Source organism: Lepisosteus platostomus, chromosome 5 (assembly GCF_059453375.1).
Source record: "Lepisosteus platostomus isolate fLepPlt1 chromosome 5, fLepPlt1.hap1, whole genome shotgun sequence".
In the NCBI taxonomy this organism is placed as follows: domain Eukaryota; kingdom Metazoa; phylum Chordata; class Actinopteri; order Semionotiformes; family Lepisosteidae; genus Lepisosteus; species Lepisosteus platostomus.
Genome location: NC_142615.1, coordinates 48,204,931 through 48,225,635, shown reverse-complemented (window position 1 = coordinate 48,225,635; position 20,705 = coordinate 48,204,931). Strand labels below are relative to the sequence as shown.

The following is a 20,705-nucleotide window of genomic DNA, read 5'->3' as shown; positions in this document are numbered from 1 at the left end:
ATGAAGCTGATCGCAGTCCAAACTCAAGGTATTGTTGTAAAACTAAATATTCAACATGTTTCTACCTGTCCCTTTTCAGCTCACTCAGAAGTCCACAGCCTGCAGCCTGGTGCCTCTCTGTCTCCCCCCTCCACACTGCTGGTCCAGCGGAGGTGCTGTTTGATCCTGCACGATCTGTCCAGAATCGTATAGTCTTACTGAGCAGCGCAGGGCTCCCTGGCCCCCGGTACGAACAGTGAGTGTCAGTGCAGAACAGCTCTCTGACACTCCGCTCCCTCACTCCAGCTGATCAGGGCAACTACACAGTGAGGGACCTTAATGGAAGCAGTATCAGCACTGTGATCGTCACTGTGGGTGGTGAGCAGGTCTACAGTAGGATCACTAGAGGGCTCTATATTCTTGACAGAGTGTGTTCTTATATCATCCTCTGTCCTGATTGTCTTTCAGCTCACAGAGACAATGTCACCCTGCAGCCTGAAGCCTCTCTGTCTGTCCCTCTGTTCACTGGAGAGCCAGTGGAGGTGCTGTTTGATCCTGCAGGAGGTGGAAACTGGACCTCAGTGTGTTCTGTCCAGAACAGCACAGCCAGCTGTGTCCCCCAGTACAGTTTTTTTTTTTTTTTTTGATGATTAGCCATATGTTGATTACAATATTGTACATAATGTATAATTTGAACTCGATATTTTTCAGGAGTGAATGATTGTATATTTTCAGAATAAATTTCGAAACCAAATTATTGTCCCTCGATCTCTGTCTCTCTCTCGTCCTGCTGTCTGTCTGTCCCTGCCTCTCTGTCTCTCTCTCTTTCAGCCCCGTCTGTCAGTCTGTCTGTCCTTCTCTCTCCTTCCGCTCTCTCTCTCGGTTTGTTTGTCCCTCAATCTCAATCTTTCTCTTTGCCTGCTGTCTTTCTGTGCCTTCATCTTTGTGTCTCTCTCTCCTTCCTTTCTGTCTGTCTCTCTGTCTGTCCTGCGTTGTCCCAGCTGGGCCTGTCTCCCCGGCTCTCTGCCTTCAGCTCTGTTCGCCGATGTCCCACCAGCCCGTCTCTCTCTCAGCCTGTCTCTTGACTTGCAGGAGGAAGAGGAGGTGGAGACAGCTCCTCCGGCAGGAGAGAGGAAGAAGGTCAGTGCTGGTCCCACCCTGCCTCCTGTCCTGTCTGTGGTGGAGTTTCGCCATCTTGTCTGTCTTGTCAGCCCTGTCTGTCAGTGTCTCTCTCCTCCTCCTCTCTGTGCTGTGGTGTCCAGTCAGTGTGTCTCTCTCCTCCTCCTCTCTGTCCTGTGGTGTCCAGGCAGTGTGTCTCTCTCCTCCTCCTCTTCTCTGTCCTATGGTGTACAGTGGGTCAGTATTAGTGGGCTACACCCAGGCTCACTCACTGCGAGTGTGATCTCAGCAGAGTCTCTGTACTCTTGGGACACTTGACTCACCTGTCTCTCTCTTTCTCTCCCTGTGCTGTCCCTCTCCTGCCCCCTCTCTCCCTCCTCGGACTCCAGCTGGAGGAGGTCCAATCACCACCTCCTGTGAGACAGAAGAAAAAGAAGGTGGGTAATGCTCTGATCCTCTCTTTACTCCTGTCCAGTGTCCAGTCAGTGTGTGTGTATGAACCCCTCTCTCTCTCAGTGCAGTGTTCATGTACTGGAGTGTCCAGTCAGTGTGTGTGTATGAACCCCTCTCTCTCTCAGTGCAGTGTTCATGTCCTGGAGTGTCCAGTCCGACTCTTAACGTGACTCTCCTGTCTCTGCTTCAGAAGTGCTGGTGCGTCTTTTTAAAGTCCCTGAGCTGCATGTCGGTGGAGACAGATGATAAGGACGAGCCGATGGAGGCGGCGGAGACCGTGTGTCAGGAGAGGAAGAGAGAGGGAGAGGAGGAGCAGGCTGCCGGGAAGGACAAGAAGAAGAAGAGGAGGTGCAGGTGAGCAGACAGGGGGACGCCGCCCGGTCGTGTCTGTGATTCAAGGAGGAGTCTCCTCTTGCTGTTTGATGTCATGGTGATGTCCGTGTCTGTGTCCCTCACACCTGCAATAACAATATTCTTTCCAGGTTCCTTTCCTGGTTCTGTGCCAGCTAAGATCGGAGTCGCCTTCCCCACCAAGGACTGGACTGGACTGGACTGGACTGGAGCTGAGGGACACCAGACTGGACTGGACTGGAGCCAAGGGACCCCAGACTGTGCTGGACCGAAGCTGAGGGACCCCAGACTGCACTGGACCGGAGCTGAGAGACACCAGACTGGACTGGACTGGAGCTGAGGGACCCCAGTCTGTGCTGGACCGAAGCTGAGGGACCCCAGACTGTGCTGGACCAAAGCTGAGGGGCCCCAGACTGGACTGGACTGGAGCTGAGGGGCCCCAGTCTGGACTGCACTGGAGCTGAGGGACCCAAGTCTGAACCGAAGCTGAGGGACCCCAGTCTGTGCTGGGCCGAAGCTGAGGGACACCAGTCTGGACTGAAGCTGAGGGACCCCAGACTGTGCTGGACCGAAGCTGAGGGACCCCAGTCTGTGCTGGGCCGAAGCTGAGGTGTTATTAAGTATTATTTTAAGGTCCTGTGATGATCGTAAGATGGGGGGGGGGGGGTGTCCCTTGACATTAATCTGTATTGTAATTTTTGTTCTTTTGTTAAGCATCATTAAAATGTTTTTTAAAAAAAGCTTTTGTTTTTTTCCCTCCCCCCCCCGAAACGAACGAACAGAGTCTGTCTTTCTCTTTCATCCCGGAGAGTTTGTGGTTGATGGATTGAGGCCGAGAGCCCTCGTTGTCGGCGTGCCACCAGTTGGCGGGGATATAGCAGGGGGAGCATCGTGTCCAATACTCCTTGAAACAAGACAGATTTCAAGCCACCTCCGTCTGAAGAGAAGGAAGTTGACCACGAACTCCAGGGTGTCCTAGGAAGCTCTTTAGCCATCGTTTGCCCAGCAGCCATCTCACCCTGCAGCTCCCAGCTAGCAGCCCCCTCCCCACTGGAGCCCAGCAGGTAGAAGCCTGGTCAGTACCTGGAGGGGAGACTCCTGGGAAAAACTGAGGTTGCTGCTGGGAGAGGTGTGAGTGGGGCCAGCAGGGGGCGCTTTCACCCTGCGGTCTGTGTGGGTCCTGATGCCCCAGTATAGTGACGGGGGACACTGGACTGTAAACAGGCGCCGTCCTTCGGATAAGACGTCAAACCGAGGTCCTGACTCTCTGTGCTCATTAACAATCCCGGGGTGTTTCTGGAGAGGAGTAGGGGTTTTACCCCAGTGTCCTGGCCTGATTCCCCCCCTGGTCTTGACCCATCATGGCCTCCTTATCACCCCCCCTCTCTGAACTGGCTCCATCCCTCTGCTCTCCTCCCCAATGAGAGCTGCTGTGTGCTGAGCGGACTGGAGCATCATCCAGGTGGGGGCTGCACACTGGGGGGGCTGGAGGGGATCCCCCTGACCTGGGAGGAGCTCTGAGTGGAGAGTCCAGACTTATTAATTATTATTATTATTCGTGCTGCACTGGGCTTCAGTCCTGGTAGTGAGAGGGGGATCTGTGATCAGTACAGATACTTATGACTGTATAATAATACACGATAGAAATGGAAAACAGGGTAGCGCTGTAGTCTCTTCGAAACGTTTTGAACTGCCAGAAGAAGTTTTCACAACCCGGACTCGTGAAGGTACAGCTCTTCTCCCTTCGTCTGGAGCAAGGTGAGAGGTTATCCCCTCGGGGCGCAGTATCCCCGATGCACCCCCCCACCACCACCCAAAACGACACACACTTCTGTGACGATTGGGAGACCCCGGTTCGATCAGCCCCTGCGGTGTAGGAAACGACCCGCTGGAGAGAACACGCAGACTCCACACAGAAGGGTCACCTCGGCATTTATTCCAACAGCAAAACACCAGAGAGAAACGGGTCTCCGAAAGATGAGCGCACACCGGGAAAAACACTACGGGGTCATTACAAATGGGAATAGGAGTTCTTTTTTTCTTTTCCGGACGTCAGTTGTATCGTGTCCTGGTGATTTCTCCCGTTTCGAACGGAGTTCAATGTCACGTTTCTACTTTATTAGAGAGAGGCACTGAACTTTGGGGAACGTGACATCCACCCAGTATTACTAGTAGGTTGATAAATATAAATGTTCTTTTTCCCCCCGTATGATACCTCGCGAAATATAACGATGGCCAACTCCTTAAGTCGAAATTTAAACCCTTCTCACGCTACAAGACAGTCCGTCAACATCGCCGCGGCCCGAAGCGCGACCTTCGGTATGACGTTGGCGGAAGGGGGTAGGGTAAGTACGTCACAGCCGGGGGAAGCCCCTATCACGTGAGAGGGGTGCGGCGGGCGACAAGCCCCCGGGGGCGAAGAGAAGTTGATTTGCGTGGGGTGTGGAAACACGACACGACCGGGCAAATGAGCCGTTTTTTTTTTTGTTTTGTTTTTTCAGAACATCAGAACAACCGCAGAGATGACCATCGATCCACTCCGGACGTTTCCTTTTTTGTCCTTTTTGGCCTCCAAAATATAAAAAAAACTGGGATCCATCGTGGCGTTGCCAAATTAAAACGTCAACCACTTTTCGGGCTTTCGTGCTGTCCATGATGAAACCGTCATGGTTGTGTAAGGATACGTTACGTCACAGACCGGCGGCGCTCGGACGTGAGGAGTGTCGTTACGTTTTTGAAACGGGCACGTCAGACAAGATCTCTGACAAGATCTCTGAAAAACCCAAACCTGTAAGATTCAATTTCAATTCAGTTTTTTTTATATAGCGCCTTTCACAACAAGAATGCCCCAAGGCCCCGAACAAAGGAGTTGTTCCACACCCCCGCCACCCTCTGTGTACAGTAGAGCCCCCTGTACTGACTGGAGGAGCTCACCCAGCTGTGTCTGGAGAGAAGCCGGGGTATCGGCTTCAACCACAGGGCTGGGCGGCTTGTCTCCACAGCCGAAGCGCTGTGTCTCTTTTCAGCTGGCGATAAACCTTTCCTCGATCCTTTGCGGACTTGTAAAACTGTTCATGATCAGAATAAAAAACGCTCACGCTAATACACAAGCACCCGTGTCTCGCCAAAGCTGACAAATAAACAGACGGACAAGCCGCACTGCACGTGTGAACAGGGGAATGAGCGAGCGAGCGGGGATAGGGCGCCTCCTGCGCTTAAAAGCTTACAGCACCTGGTATTCCCAGGCGGTCTCCCATCCAAGTACTAACCAGGCCCATCCCTGTTTAGCTTCCAAGATCAGACGAGATCAGGCGTGCTCAAGGGGGTGTGGCCGTAAGCGAGAGCAAGGCTCGCTGGCACCCTTCTTATTGAGAGGACAGCTCCGTCACCTCTTTTACGACGCTGCTTTTTTTCCCTTGCGTTTTTCTCTTCTTCCCACGTTCTCTCTCTTCACTGCCTTCGTCCCCGCTCTACTTCACTTCAGCCTTTCACTCTTGCTTCCTTCCAATGAGGACGGAGCTGCGGGAGAAAGGGCGCTATAGAGGATCGCTGTGGAGAGCTGCTGCTGTGCTTTGACATCTGAGCTCTGTGGAAAACGATCTCAATACAATTCTGAAAAACGCGACTCTCCGAACGCCAGCCGAACAAGTCTCCACAGCCGAAGCGCTGTGTCTCTTTTCAGCTGGCGATAAACCTTTCCTCGATCCTTTGCGGACTTGTTAAACTGTTCCTGATCAGAATAAAAAACGCTCACGCTAATACACAAGCACCCGTGTCTCGCCAAAGCTGACAAATAAACAGACGGACAAGCCGCACTGCACGTGTGAACAGGGGAATGAGCGAGCGAGCGGGGATAGGGCGCCTCCTGCGCTTAAAAGCTTACAGCACCTGGTATTCCCAGGCGGTCTCCCATCCAAGTACTAACCAGGCCCATCCCTGTTTAGCTTCCGAGATCAGATGAGATCAGGCGTGCTCAAGGGGGTGTGGCCGTAAGCGAGAGCAAGGCTCGCTGGCACCCTTCTTATTGAGAGGACAGCTCCGTCACCTCTTTTACGACGCTGCTTTTTTTCCCTTGCGTTTTTCTCTTCTTCCCACGTTCTCTCTCTTCACTGCCTTCGTCCCCGCTCTATTTCACTTCAGCCTTTCACTCTTGCTTCCTTCCAATGAGGACGGAGCTGCGGGAGAAAGGGCGCTATAGAGGATCGCTGTGGAGAGCTGCTGCTGTGCTTTGACATCTGAGCTCTGTGGAAAACGATCTCAATACAATTCTGAAAAACGCGACTCTCCGAACGCCAGCCGAACAAGTCTCCACAGCCGAAGCGCTGTGTCTCTTTTCAGCTGGCGATAAACCTTTCCTCGATCCTTTGCGGACTTGTTAAACTGTTCATGATCAGAATAAAAAACGCTCACGCTAATACACAAGCAACCGTGTCTCGCCAAAGCTGACAAATAAACAGACGGACAAGCCGCACTGCACGTGTGAACAGGGGAATGAGCGAGCGAGCGGGGATAGGGCGCCTCCTGCGCTTAAAAGCTTACAGCACCTGGTATTCCCAGGCGGTCTCCCATCCAAGTACTAACCAGGCCCATCCCTGTTTAGCTTCCGAGATCAGACGAGATCAGGAGTGCTCAAGGGGGTGTGGCCGTAAGCGAGAGCAAGGCTCGCTGGCACCCTTCTTATTGAGAGGACAGCTCCGTCACCTCTTTTACGACGCTGCTTTTTTCCCTTGCGTTTTTCTCTTCTTTCCACGTTCTGTCTCTTCACTGCCTTCGTCCCCGCTCTATTTCACTTCAGCCTTTCACTCTTGCTTCCTTCCAATGAGGACGGAGCTGCGGGAGAAAGGGCGCTATAGAGGATTGCTGTGGAGAGCTGCTGCTGTGCTTTGACATCTGAGCTCTGTGGAAAACGATCTCAATACAATTCTGAAAAACGCGACTCTCCGAACGCCAGCCGAACAAGTCTCCACAGCCGAAGCGCTGTGTCTCTTTTCAGCTGGCGATAAACCTTTCCTCGATCCTTTACGGACTTGTAAAACTGTTCCTGATCAGAATAAAAAACGCTCACGCTAATACACAAGCACCCGTGTCTCGCCAAAGCTGACAAATAAACAGACGGACAAGCCGCACTGCACGTGTGAACAGGGGAGTGAGCGAGCGAGCGGGGATAGGGCGCCTCCTGCGCTTAAAAGCTTTCTGAATTCTGAGTACGTACGGGATCCTCGGCCTTGCGCTTATAACAAAGTCCAAGTCCCTTTGCAGACAACAGCAGTTGTCACATGATTGTCTCTGAGGATGTGCGACAATGGCCAAGGAGAGCCCCGATCTGAGCTTGCGCTCACTTTTTGACCAAGACACAGGTGTGTGCTGATTGGTTGAGAGTTTGGCGGGCATTGGAGACCCACGTGGTATTACCACGCCCTGCGTGAGATATGAGTCACTTACTCTTGACACTTAGGAATGCAGTCCAGATGTCCATTTGGCACTCCCTAGACAGATAGGCGCCAATGGATGACCATTGATCATGATAGCCAGGCTTAGCTAAGTGCATCCCTATCTGGGAGCTGTCCCTTATCAAAAGAAAACATCTTAAATCAGCCTGCATGAATACTTTCTCTGTGGCTGCACCACAGAGATGGAAGGTGAGATGGGGCCTCATTTAGGACAGCATACCACCGCTTAATTCTGTCTTATTAACAAGCATTGCCACTACAACGGCATCTCTCCTGTCAAACTTCCTCCTGACGTGTTTGACAGGATCTGGGCCGTGGTGAACAGTGGGAAAGACGCCCTGTGGAGAGTGAGGAACATGGGGCTGTTCAAAGGCATCGAGGTCCCAGTCAAGGCAGCAGGTAGCCTGGCCCTGTTCATCACCCAAGAGAACTATTACCTCAGAGATCTGTGGAGAGGGAGGAGGGAGGAAGCAGAAAATCTGTGGGAAATAGAGAGCATAGGTCAATATCTCAAGAAACTGTGAAAAACATTATCATGTTTAAGTAAAGAATGTGATTTACACCAGAAAAAAAAATTGTTGCTATGTAACTGGTACCGTGTCAAAATGTAATGAGATGTGATCATATATACTGTTTTAAGTATGTATATTAATGTAAAGCTTTCTAATTTGTGATGTCCTGTATTTTTTTGTGAAAAGAAAATAAAGTTCTTAAAAAATCGATTCACCCAGGGCGAGGCTCGGCCATTGCACTCTGGCTGTGCTGACCCCTGCGAATTCCCCAAATGTGGGAATCTCGACTGCATTATTTCTGGTAGTGGGGGACTGCGTTCGCGCTCTCCCCTGATGTGCTTGGTCCAATATCGGATACGGAAGAGCTATGACACCACGTGCTGCGATGGGATCCCAGTTCGAAAGCCACTGCTGGTTCCCAGTTTCTTTTAGTTAGAGGTCCGGAGAAGCATTTCAAGCTGGTTACACTACTCCTTCCGGACATTCATTCCCTTTTCAAAGTCAGTCGTTTTGCTGTAGTCTGCATTATTAAGGCCAATTTATTTGGTCATGGGGGCCTCGGTACTGTATGCTAATTCTCAAGACAGTTTCACCCGTTTTCTGATTGCTAGGTTCTGTACCAGTGCAGACATGTCAAACAGTGAATGGCTGTACCTCTATTGTATCCGTGTTCAATGAATGAAATCAGTAATAAATGAATATATGTATAGTTACACGAAAAACAAGTGGTTTATCGACTCATCTTCATTTGCAGATTTAGAGGCAGCTTCGATATTCGTTTTACAAACGGGTTTTTTTTTATATGGGTCAAACACATGCCATAGCAACAAAACATCTCTAGAGATGAGGCTATAGATCACCTTTCCATCCTCCAGGTTTTCCTCCCAAAGCCTACGGCACCAACGGCGACCCCTGCTGGCCGAGAGAGCAAAAGCTTGCAGCACCTGGTAATCCCAGACAGTCTCCCATCCAAGTACTAACCAGGCCCAACTCCGCTTAGCTTTCGAGATCAGACGAAATCAGGCACATTCAGGGTGGTGTGGCCGCAAGCGAAAGCCATGGCGCCTGACTCGCTACTAGAAGCTGTGTGTGGCTGGGGCTCTGTGCCCCCCGAGCGGGACTGAAGGATCGTTCGTGTGCAACTCTTTGGAAAGGAGCTTCTTTCCAAATCGCATTGCGTACCTGGATGTTGGCGAATGTGCTCCCTTGTGTTGGCTTGTCCCGCACTGGAGGAGAACAAACAAACTGCAAGGAGGAGCACAAGGCAAGTCTTCACAAGACAAAAACCTCCAGTGCACAGCACTCTGAAAACATTTCTGGGCTGTCGCGTGTTTATTTCAGCACATAAAGCGCAACAGTCCAACACGTCGGCCGGGCGCGCGGCGCCTCCGCCCTCTTGTGGCCTTGCGGCGTCAGAGCAAGAGGCTCCTTCTCGCTGCCTTTCCGCTGTGTTGCAGAGCCCCGAGAGGGAACCTGGAGCGCACACTTTGTGGGGGGCGGGGGACCGCGTTCGCGCTCTGCCCCCGGTCTCTTGCGCGAGTACTAAATCTCACGGCGCCAGCAAGCGGCCAGGAGACAAGTACAATATCGCGGGACAGGGGGGCCTTGTCATTGATTGTTACATATGAGACGGGGATTAGGAGGAGACTCCGACTGATTGGTAAAGGGGAACACTAACACCAGAGTGACACCCCCGACGTCTCTTTTTGAGAGATTTCTTAATGGCCATGGAGGGTCGGGACCTCAGTTTTACGCCTTCCCCGAAGGACGGCGCCTGTTTGTGCAGCAGAGTGTCGCCATCAGGATGCTGGGGCATAAGAAAGCCACACAGACCGCAGGGTGAGCGCTCCCTACTGGTCCCAGTCACACCTCTTGCAGGAGCAGTAGCAACCTGAGCTTTTCCGGGGGGAATCTCCCATCCGCTGGGCTGCCGTGGGTGAGCCCAGTCGAGAGTCGCAGGGTGAGATCTAGTCACCGGGGAGAAACGATACAAGCGAAGGATTACTCGGCTCCCAGCACTTGAAAAGACCGACAAATGACTCTTTCCCGCTGGAGCTGAATGTACCTGCATGTGTCATGTCGTCTTCTTCCCCCGCCCCGCTGTGTTTGCTGTATTGTCTTTGAAGCCAGACCCCGAGACGAGACGGGCTGTCCTGTGCCCCAATTAACACTTTACAGGTGCCATTCCCCGGCATTGTGGCCATTGTCGGTGGTCACACGCGATAAGATAAGATGGAGGAGAGCGGGGCATGCCCAGCGCCAGACATTCAAGGAGGGGGCTGTGCGAGGTGAGGTGAGGTGCGACACGCCGGAGCCCCGACGCTGCTAATGCGGAGCACTTGTTGAACTGGCATTGAAAGGACGTGTGCGCACGGAGCGAGCCTTCCCTGCGGCGGAGCGTGGAAACTCTCTCCCCGCGCTGCAGGAGTTGTGTGCGCTGCAGCGGTGCCGAGAGAACAGCACAGAAGACAGCAGGCTCTGGAGAGCGGGTAAGAGATGGAGCCTTGTGGGCAGGCGAGCAGGCCCGTTTTTTGGAAATTGCTGAAAAGGCTCCGGTGTTTGTTCGGTGTGTGGCAGGCGCACGATGCGAGCTTGCGTAGCCGGTCTGGTGTTATGCAAATGAGGCCGAATTGCGTCCCGGGACATGCTGCGAATGCGCATGGCGACTGCAGATGTGTAGGAAACGGCGCTTCCTCCTCGCCGCCCGCCGGGGCAGCGGAAAGGCAGCAAGAAGGAGCCACAAGAGGGCGGAGGCTCTGTGCATCTGGCCGACTTGTTCGACTGGTGCTGTTTCTGTTTTGAAATAAAACGCGCCAGCCAAAAAATGTTTTCAGTGTGCTGTGCACTGGAGGTTTTTGTCTTGTGAAGACTTGCCTTGTGCTCTTCCAGTGCGGGACAAGCCAACACAAGGGAGCACGTTCGCGAACATCCAGGCACGCATTGATTTCGAAAGAAGCTCCTTTCCAAAGTATTGCAAATAAACGATCCTCCAGCCCCGCTCAGGGGACACGGAGCCCCCGCCACACAATGCAACGGGAGTATAAATGATGTATCCCGCCAGCCATTCGACGATCATTTTTCATGGGGGGTTGCAATGTTGGTCTTTATTGGACATTCCTGGTGATTCTGACACGTGTTAAACACTCGCATTTCCTGCAATTATAAAAAGGGTTAAGTTTCGGTTTCGCTGACAAATCGAATCGACTTTCACGGAGAGAAGAAAGGAAACACAATGTTTCGGCTGTGGAGCTTAGTACCGATAACACTGCTGATATTGATGGAGTAGAAACAAGTGATGTATTGGCAGCTTTATCTGGGGCGAGAAGTCCTGGAACAACTACAAAAATGTTAGGATGCAGAGGAAGAAATATTTTCCACCTTACCTCACCCAATCCTGCTGCATTAACGAAGCTGAAGTTGGCTTCTTATTCGCCAGCTTCTTATTCGCGTTTTTCGTTCCACCTTATAAGATGCTACTGTGATGTTATGCCGCCTTTCGCTTGTAGATGGCTCTCTATAGTTATTTTTAAAAATACTAATCCGAGTGGATTACTGGACATAGCCTCAGTAAAGGGGAATATGTACATAATGATTATCCAAATTGCATTTTTGTATGAAACACATTTAAGAAAATCGAAAACCAATTTTCAAAACTCACAATAACACAAACTGGCATGTTAGACGACAAGTAAATAAGACAAAAGCAAACCATTCATTCACTGGCATTTTCTGCATATTTACCACGACCTTGCCTTCTGATTATTAAAAGTCTCAAAATCTTGCATTTTGCAAGAAATGTTAATATAGCAGTCTACAATGGGACATTTAGAACATGGCTTGTGAGAATATGGTTAACCAAAGATGAGCAAAGGGTGATGGCACTTTCTGCTTATTGCTATGACCCTCCCTCCTGATTATTAAATAGTCTCACAATTCTGCCACTGAGGTAATGTGACAAATTATGAAAATCATTAAGTATAAGAAAATTTACTGTACCATTTTTTAAATATGACCTTATGAACATGTAAGGATTAACAGTCAACAAAATAGCACCCCTTCTGCTGATTTACTTTTTCCCTCCTTCCTTGTCACCAGAACATCTTAATATTCCGACACTAAGGTAGGAGAGACAAAATCACTTATCATGTACATTTGTAATTACGACACGTCACTGTTGCATTTCTGCGTTGTGACATGTAATACCCACAGTGGAAATTCATAGTTGTGATTATAGGAATGTTATATATCAGGTGGGTAGCTGCGTCAGCATGCGTAGGCTGCAAAGGAACAAGTAAAGGATTATTCCATGTTGAAAAGAGAAGAAAGGAAACACACTGTTTCGGCTGTGGAGCCTTCTTCAGGTGTGAGAAAGACAGGGCAGTATGCAAAGATTATTATCCTTTTATCTTTGCTGATTGCAGTTTATCTTTGATGACAGAATCAAAGACGTCAAGGAATTTTTACACCTAATAAACAGACACTTTTTTTGAACACCCTTATTTACTGTTAACAAAAGAGCTGACACGTATTATGTGTGAAAAAAAGCTGCTAAACAGCTCGACCTGCTGCCCCCTCTGAAAGACACAGTCACTCATAGAATTATTGAAATGGCGGATGGTTTCAAAAGTACACTGGTAGAGCGCGTTAAGATGAGCAGATGCTTTTCATTGCAATTAGGTGAGTCTGTAATCGATTTGGCCAATTCACTCGTTTATGTTAGATATGAGTTTGAGGGTATGTCTCATGAGGACTTTCTGTTCTGTAAACCGCTACCATCAGGAACAGGAAAGCAAGAGCAATGAAAAGCTGCACAGCGCTGTGAAAGAAAATACAGAGAAGTGAAAGGCAGTCCTTTCTCTAAGGAGGTAGAAGAAGAGCGATTCCCCGTCGGGGAATCAAACCCCGGTCTCCCACATGACAGGCAGGGATACTCACCACTATACTAACAAGGAAGACATCGCCCTCTCTGACCCCAGGCATCGTGTCTTGACCCACCGTGCTGGAAGCCGACGCGTACTGTGATTCCTTTACAGAGCAGAAATGACAACCGAGGAGCCGAGAGATCATTTCAGCATTTCGCGTCTGAACGGAAAACACAAACGACCAACTCGGAATGACTTGCTTTTGACACTTTTCAAAGCGTTCTTTGTGCACAACGACTGCGCTGCCTAGCAGATACAAATGGGTTGTACAACTTCGATCTAGCAAATGCAAGAGGGCTAAGCCCCCTTTCTTTTAGCCCAGGTTCGATCTGTCTCCCAGAATCACCAGGGCGCACGCACACACACACCCGTGCCGTTGAAGTGCTCTGCTTCATTTCTAAGGGCAACTCAACATTCACTCCTACCCCGAGAACAGAAAAGACAGCGTCCGCAGCAACAACAGCTCAGGTCTCTGCACAGGAGCTAAGCTGCCCCCATCTCCTCCTGCGGAGTGGAGTCCTGCCTGGAGCCGTGTTTGCAGGCAGCGGCTCCCCGCGCTCTGTCTGTGCGTCGTGTCCAAGAGGTCCTGGGAGGAAGAGAGAGCCCTCCCACTCGGGGGCTTTTCCACGGTCTGTGTGAGGAGGGGTGGGTGTGTCCAGTAGCTTATCGAGCATGTTGTGTATCTTAATAAAGAGCCTTTCTTATATGATTTAGACTATTTTATTAACTACACAAATCACGGTCTCACACCATATGTTCCCGCCTTCTACTCTCTCGGTCTGTTGTCTCGCGATGTCTATTCACTATACGACATCCCTTCCTTTGTTATTTTTAAAGTCTATAGCTTTACCATACAATTGTAACAATTTTATATCAACACACAGTAAACTGTTATTAACTATTACAACAAAATGTACATAAAGCCTTTCATTTCTATTCAATACATTCATCTTTTTTTACAACAATTTCTATATGTACCAACTCAAATTTTAGTTCAATTTCTACTTAAGTCACTTCTAAATATCACCTCATTTCTAGCAGTCTAAGCAACATCTACATAGATAACACAAACAAAATAGGGCAATTTAACATTTGGAGAGCTATGCAAGTCCTGTATTTTTAAATGTCTCTGTAATGAGCCGGTTTCCTGATAACCCTGCCACTAATGGTTGTTACTTTACTTCTGGGTAAAGTTACTGGCTCTCCTACGGATGTACTCTCCACTGTCTGAGGACTCGGCACTTCCTGCACGTCAGAAAGTCCTGTATTCTCAGCATTTTCTGTTTCTGCAGATTCAAAATCAAGATCCAATGGAGGAGCGTGTCAAAGATGTTTTACATTTCTCATTATTTTTGAGCCATCTTCCACATTCACTAACTCAAAAGAGTTACAAGAGGTGTTTCTCAATAACACATAGCGAGTGTCTTTGAACTTGGCATCCAATTTACCGGTGTCTAGGCCAGCCACAAACACTACGTCACCGACCTTGAAGTTATGATCCCTTGCTCGATGTGTCTGGTCTGCATATAATTTCATTTTGTGTGCATACTCCTCATGATGTCTATGGATATCTTTTGTCTTTTGAATGTCCCTTGGCTCTTCTTCTTTCTTTTCCATGTTTGGTAGTTTAGTCCGGATATCACGCCCAAAGATAAGATTGGCTGGGGTTTCTCCAGATGCCCTGTGTGGTGTTGATCTATAAGTCAGCAGAATCTTAGGGAGTTCCTCTCTCTCTTTTTTCCTTCTGTCACAGCTGCTCTTAAGGCCTTTTTCAGGTATCTGTGAAATCTTTCAATTTTGCCATTACATCTCAGATAGTAAGGTGATGCACAGATGTGTTTAATTCCACAATTAGTCAGAAATGATTCAAACAACTGTCCTATGAATTGCCTGCCATTATCTGTTACTACCTCTAGTGGATAACCAAATCGTGCAAAGATGTTCATCATCTCTCTAATAACTGTGGCTGAAGATATGTCTGATACAACAACCGCCTCAGGGTAAGAAGTATAATAGTCTATGACAGTCAATATGTATTCATTCTGAATGGGACCTACCAGGGCAATGCCCAATTTTGTCCAAGGCCTTGGTGGTAATTCAAGTGGTTGGAGAGGTTGATCCTCCTGCAATGGCTGATTCAACACACAAGTGGAACAATTCCTGATTAGTCTTTCAACATCACTGTCCATGTTGGGCCAGTAAAAGTTGCTTCTCAGGTACTGTTTTGTACAAACTACACCGTGATGTGTCTCATGTGCTATTTTCAGTGCTTGTCTGATTTTTGTTTTCGGTAACACAATCCTCTGTCCTCTTAAAAGCAGTCCATCATATGTAGATAACTCCAACCTACACCTGTGGTATGGCTGCAGTTCGTCTGGAATTGGATTAGGCCATTGTCCTTTTTCCACTATGGACATCAACAATTTCAATGTGTCATCTTCGTTTGTTGCTTGTTTAAGTTCCTCAAGTGTCAGTGCATGCATATCATAAGTGCTGATTGAAAGCACTCCATCAACATAGGTGTCTACATAACCAGTGTCTTCTGTGTCTGGTAAAGGAAGACGTGACAATGAGTCTGCGACATTGGTTTTCCCTACTATGTGTTCAATTTTGTAATCATAAGGCCATAATCTCAATCCAAGTCTTTGTATCTTGGGTGGTAACAATGTTGCCTTTTTGGGATTGAACATATAAATGAGGGGTTTATGATCCATTTGAAGTGTGAACTTGCCTCCCCATAAATATGTCCTAAAATGTTCCACTGCCCAAACACAACCCAAGGCTTCACGCTCTATTTGTGAGTAATGCCTTTCTGTTGGGGTAAGTGAGCGACTTGCATATGCCACTGGTTTGTTCTGTCCATCTTCTTGTCTTTGTAGCAATACTGCTCCAAGTCCTACAGGATTCGCGTCACTGATCACTACTGTTGATGCATCTAGTTTGAAGTATGCCAGACATGGTTCAGTTACAAGTGCTCTTTTCAACTCGGCAATGGCTTTCTCAGTTTTCGATATCCATTCCCACTTCTGTCCTTTCCTCATTAGTTTTCTAAGGGTTCTGATATATCTGCATAATTAGGAATTAATTTCATCAAAAATCCACAAGTGCCTAAGAACAAGTGCAGAAGCGCAACATTCTCAGGTCTCGGTGCACTGCAAACAGCTCTCACCTTTTTCGGGTCTGGTTTTATTCCTTCTGCAGTGACCAAATGTCCCAGTATCTCGATCTCTTTTAGGCCAAAGATGCACTTATCTTTATTTAAAGTTAAGCCTCTGTCTTGGAATCTTTGGAATACTTGCCTGAGCCTCTGTTCAAGTTGTTCTTCATTTTCCGCATGTACTACAACATCATCCATATACCATACAACACCAGGCATTTCACACAACATCGAGTCCATAGCCTTCTGATAGGCCTCTGGGGCACTAGACAAGCCATAAGGAACTACTCTGAAATGGTAACAACCCCTGTGTGTGGTGAAAGTAGTAAGGTGTCTTGATGCCAGGGCCAACTTAACTTACCAGAATCCTTTTCGAACATCTAACTTTGCAAAAACTTTGGCTCTTTGCACTGCTTGCAATATGCTGTCAACCGTTGGTACTAGATGTCTCTCTCTGATTACTGCTTTATTCACTTCTCACAGATCCACACATCCTTGGTGTCTTTTTAGGTATTATCAGAATATTTTAGATCCATCTGCACCTTGATTCACTTCTTCAATAATTCCATCATCCAGGATTTTATCTAACTCCTGATTAACAGCTTCTATCACTGGACAGGGTACTCGTCTCAGACTTTGAGCTACTGGCAAAACTTTCTCATCTACTGTAACCTTGATCTGTCCTAAACCTTTAAAGAGTGACTCATATTCCTGTGCTAACTGCTGAAACTTCTGTGAGGACTGGTCAACCACATTGACAGTGTCTCCTACATTCAGAATCTTCAGATCGAAACATGCTTTTCTTCCCAACAATTGTTCTACATTTCCTTCAATTCCATAGGCTTTGTCCTTTATTACATTTTCCTACCATTTCAGCTGTGCCTCAAAGTAGCCAACACACTGAAGTGGACTAATTTGTGCATAGGCATAGCATTTCTTATTAGTCTGCTTAAGTTTAGTTCTGTGTGCAAACACTTTCTTGAAACGTTCTACTCCAATGAGGTTTCTTCCACTTCCTGTATCTATCAACATTTTTATCTCTTGGCCATTTATTTGAACAGTTTCTTTACCTTCAGGGTCAATGGAATAAACAAATTCATCTGAGTCTGAAGAAGGTTCTTGAACTGCGCTCACTGGTTTATCCGTTTTTTTAAGCTTTGTCCCTTCCTTATTTGTATTAACTTTCTTTTCTTTTTGGAAACTGATTTTCTTTCTACACACTCTGGTGCATAATGACCTGTTTTCTTACAGTGTAGACATTTTGTTACTTGTGCTCCGCATTCATCTGCTTTGTGCGTTGGTAGTCCGCACCTGTAATGTCAGTTATGTAATGTCAGCCGTCCCCTGTTCTTCTATGTCTGTAACTTGACTGCGTCCTGCTGCTCAGCTTTTGTTTCTAAAGTTTGAGAGAGCAACCCGTTCAATGTTTCTTTTGAAGTAAACATGACTCTCTCTAGCTTTGTCACTGTGGTTAGAAAGCATTTTTTTGATTCTGCTTGAGCTGCTTCATAAATTCTAGCAACTGTAAGAGCTCTTTCTAAAGTCGATCTCTTAACATGTCAGCTTCAAATCCTTCAAAGTCACATGATTTGGCCAGTTCTCTTAGTGCATTTACAAAAGCATCAACAGACTCGTCCTGAGACTGAGATCTTGTCACAACCGCCAGCCAGCCCAGATAAACTAACCAGTGCCAGCAGCAGTTTGAAAATAACAATTGAGTCTTCTCTTAGAGAGCTCTACCTCGCCTTTCTTTGTACCTCGCTTACTATACTTCTCCTGGTTCCTGAACTATCCTTTTGGCCCTTGACCTTGAACCTTGCCTACTGATTTGGATTGTAATATTCTCTTCGGATCTCCAGGATTTTTGACGTTTTGGATTGTACTCCTGTTTTGATATCTACCTGGTCCTGCGTCTGCATACGATCTGCATACCTATTCGTGGGGGATTCTTTACAGATCCTTGTCTAAATTTATGCCATTCCAAAACCACATTTCTCTGCAGTGTAAAGTAAGTGTCTAAGGCAGCTACAGTCTGTTCATACTGTAAGTGTAAGCAATTATTATTATTAATTATTTGTTATCTTTTGCCAGAAACCAAACAAAGTATGTATGAAAACAGTAAAAAAGTTCATCATAACACAACACAGTCCCTTTTATATATGATCACTACACAGTGTTAACATCAAAGTAGTAGTGCAAAGAATTCTAAATCAACAGTATGTCACCATGACATGATTTATTCCACTTTGCTGTAAGAAAGATCAAAGAAAACTGGCTTCTGTCAAATAGAGGTGTATCCAACGTGATTCCTTATTAGGTTAACCAAATATTACCATCTCTACAGTACCTTTCAGACAGGACACACTACTAAAAGGATTCTAACCGAAACAATAAAACACAATCACATCATCGAAGTCTGAACCCCACTGACTTTCAATATCATACCGTGTACATCTCCAGGCTTGGAGACTCATCAAAAAAGAACAACCTAGACACCAAAGTGATCCTTTTCTTCCAGTAAGATTATGGCATTTGCAGGATGCTGTCTAGATCAATGAACAGCTTACGTTAATAATAGCGAGCAGGTAGCATAGCATTTAGACACACAGCCCCTAAATTGTAGAAATATGTCAGACCTTATTAAGGATGCCCCATACCTACAAGCATATTTAACAATGCTGTAGTCTTCTACATCATCTCTGTAGTCTTATTGATCCTGAGTGATCTAATTCTTTAGGAGGTGCAGAAACAGATATCAAGTGGGTAAGTAGACAACCACATTGCAATTGTTTTTTCTGTGTCTAACCCTTTTTTTTTCTCCACACCAAGCCTGCCACTCTTCGGTGCCTTTGGTTGATATCGAGCTCCGTCCCCCATGACAAGGGATCCTCCTGGATTTCTGAAGCAAGGAACCCAGCCGATATGAGTCCCTACAAAACTCAAGATCCTGTACTGCTCAACCCAGTGGATGGGACATACTCAACATTAATATCTAGCCTGACATAATACAGGGAATAGAATTCACTGTGTCAATCTGCATGGTGGTGCATGTGAACTGTTTCTAGTAACTACTTGTCATACCTGGAGGGGAGGTCAATCATCAGGCCTTGGTCCCCCAGAGATTTTTTTTCTCCTTTGGAGTTTTTTTGTTTCTCTCCTTCGTGCCTGATGGTTACACAGTCACATCTGCATACCACACCTTCATTGTGATTTGCTACAGATACAGCTTATTTAAAATGTGAAATTAGGAAAAACTAAAAAAGCATGAAATAAAAAGAATGTCAAATCTAAAATTTTCAGATGTTGTGATGAAGCTTTTGACTCATGAATAGCACCCCCCATCCCAGTGTAATGCATGTTTAATGGTGCTGTATTGAAAAAATAATTTAAAAAAAGGTTTCACAACCCCAAGCAAGGTTGTATAAGGTGAGGGGGGGGGGGGGGGGGCTGTCTGGTGTGTAAAACACTTGGTTGCAGCATTGTGGGTGCTGTAGTTTAAATGCTATTGGTTTGTGAACAGCATACCCCTATCCCAGCGCAGAATGCCACAATAATTAAAAGCATGAGAAAATGAGATTCAGAATGCAAAGCTGTATTAGTCTTCTGTGTAAAAAATCGGTTTGAACATCATTGGAGCTGTTTGAATTAAGCTGCTGAGTAAAGAATATTTTTAATTTTCCCGCTGTCAGCACTATAGTGTATATATAGTTGACCCTTACCTGAATGAAAACAGGACATTAAGAAAGGGTTTCAGAAATCAAACAAAGCTTTATTCCTGTGCATACAGTCTGGGTAATTGGAGACTGCGCTGTCCTGCTTCCTATGGTGATATACTGGTTTTTCACACAAAGCCGTATTGAGCAGTATTTCTTGCATTGTGAACGTGTGTACACAGCAGTCCCCCAGGTTCCAGTTAGTGCGTAGTTACACATCAATGAAAAACCAGAGGTTTAAAAAGATAATTAGCTCACTTATAGTTTGATGTAGAGGGTGTGATTCACCCCATGGTTTTTAAAATGCATTTAGTTTGAAGGCTTTCTGTGTTTCCATTGCTAAGATATGGTCAAAATAATATCCGTGCGTGGTAAAAAAAATGTCTTAAAAATGACATAGTGAAGGCTGTGAAAACAGTCACAATGTAGTTTGCACATAAAGCAAGTGTTTTCTTAAACCTAAGAGGTTTTGTCAAAATGATACAGGTGAGCCAAAATCGTTTTTGAATGCTTACTTTACCCCGGTCAATGACAGTACCTACAGGCTATCGATAGGTTTGCTGGCACTGTGGGTTTGTTGTTCCTGACAATGTGCATGCTGAGAAATGCGCACAGACTGGCTTTCTTCTCGGAATGAAAATGTTACCGCTTGTACCTCATGTTAACACAGTTTTAACCGTTAGCACACTCATATATATCCTGAATCAAGAATTAATGTGCCCTGGAATCCATTGTACCGCTTCAAACTGAAAGTCAGATATTTAGAGACTTGGTAAAGACTTTTTACAGGAAGAGATGTCGTGCTTCAGCTGCTCTGGCCTGCAAAGTGCGAAGGGGCTTCATTTGAAATACCCGATTATATTTCAAAATCCAAGGTACTTTTGCTGTGCTAGAATGTATAATTTATTATAAATGTTTCTTTCACAGCCTCTTCTTCAGGAAACCTCGCACACACTAAACATTCTTCAAAGACTATAGGAACAGTAAAAAAGAAAGCAGTAAGATGGATGAAAATAAAATATTTTGACGTCTCTTCTGCAACTGATGAA

General features: G+C 46.8%; 3 non-coding genes and 2 pseudogenes across 3 annotated transcripts; 1 reads left to right on the top strand and 4 right to left on the bottom strand.

Annotated features, from left to right (window-relative positions):
• Positions 1-5,122: 5,122 nt before the first annotated feature.
• LOC148668128 (5S ribosomal RNA) lies at positions 5,123-5,241 on the bottom strand (annotated as a pseudogene).
• A 537-nt stretch (positions 5,242-5,778) lies between these two features.
• Positions 5,779-5,897, bottom strand: LOC148668127 (5S ribosomal RNA). Its single transcript, XR_015939101.1, has one exon. It is a non-coding gene; the product is annotated as a 5S ribosomal RNA (ribosomal RNA).
• Positions 5,898-6,434: 537 nt separating this feature from the next.
• On the bottom strand, positions 6,435-6,553 carry LOC148668126 (5S ribosomal RNA). The gene has a single exon (XR_015938030.1). It is a non-coding gene; the product is annotated as a 5S ribosomal RNA (ribosomal RNA).
• Positions 6,554-8,032: 1,479 nt separating this feature from the next.
• LOC148668125 (U1 spliceosomal RNA) lies at positions 8,033-8,197 on the top strand. Its single transcript, XR_015937778.1, has one exon. It is a non-coding gene; the product is annotated as a U1 spliceosomal RNA (small nuclear RNA).
• Positions 8,198-8,796: 599 nt separating this feature from the next.
• LOC148668124 (5S ribosomal RNA) lies at positions 8,797-8,915 on the bottom strand (annotated as a pseudogene).
• Positions 8,916-20,705: the final 11,790 nt, after the last annotated feature.